The sequence below is a fragment of the Sinocyclocheilus grahami genome, unplaced genomic scaffold (assembly GCF_001515645.1).
Source record: "Sinocyclocheilus grahami isolate Dianchi unplaced genomic scaffold, SAMN03320097.WGS_v1.1 scaffold34.1, whole genome shotgun sequence".
Taxonomy (NCBI): Eukaryota; Metazoa; Chordata; class Actinopteri; order Cypriniformes; family Cyprinidae; genus Sinocyclocheilus; species Sinocyclocheilus grahami.
In genome coordinates, this window is record NW_015505213.1 from 1906897 (window position 1) to 1907116 (window position 220).

The 220-nt window shown below is 37.7% G+C and overlaps 1 protein-coding gene across 1 annotated transcript in view; it reads right to left on the reverse strand.

The window, feature by feature from the left end:
- The window catches only part of LOC107581348 (TFIIH basal transcription factor complex helicase XPB subunit-like), a 22506-nt gene that overhangs the window by 6463 nt on the left and 15823 nt on the right, over nucleotides 1–220 (reverse strand).

Genomic DNA, 220 nt, shown 5'->3' on the forward strand with positions numbered 1-220 from the left:
CATAAAACCGCATCTGAATCGTCAGTGGCAAATTCTTTAAATATATAAAAACTTACTTACAGTCTGTGAGTCCAAACACCATGTAGTCTACTCTACCAGGATCAGGAAACAGTCCTCCATAAAATGTGCTGCACACATCTGAATATTTGGGTTGAACTGTTTTGGAACAGTGTTGTAAATACAACTTAACCACTGATTTCTAGTCGTGTCCTCTTTTGGA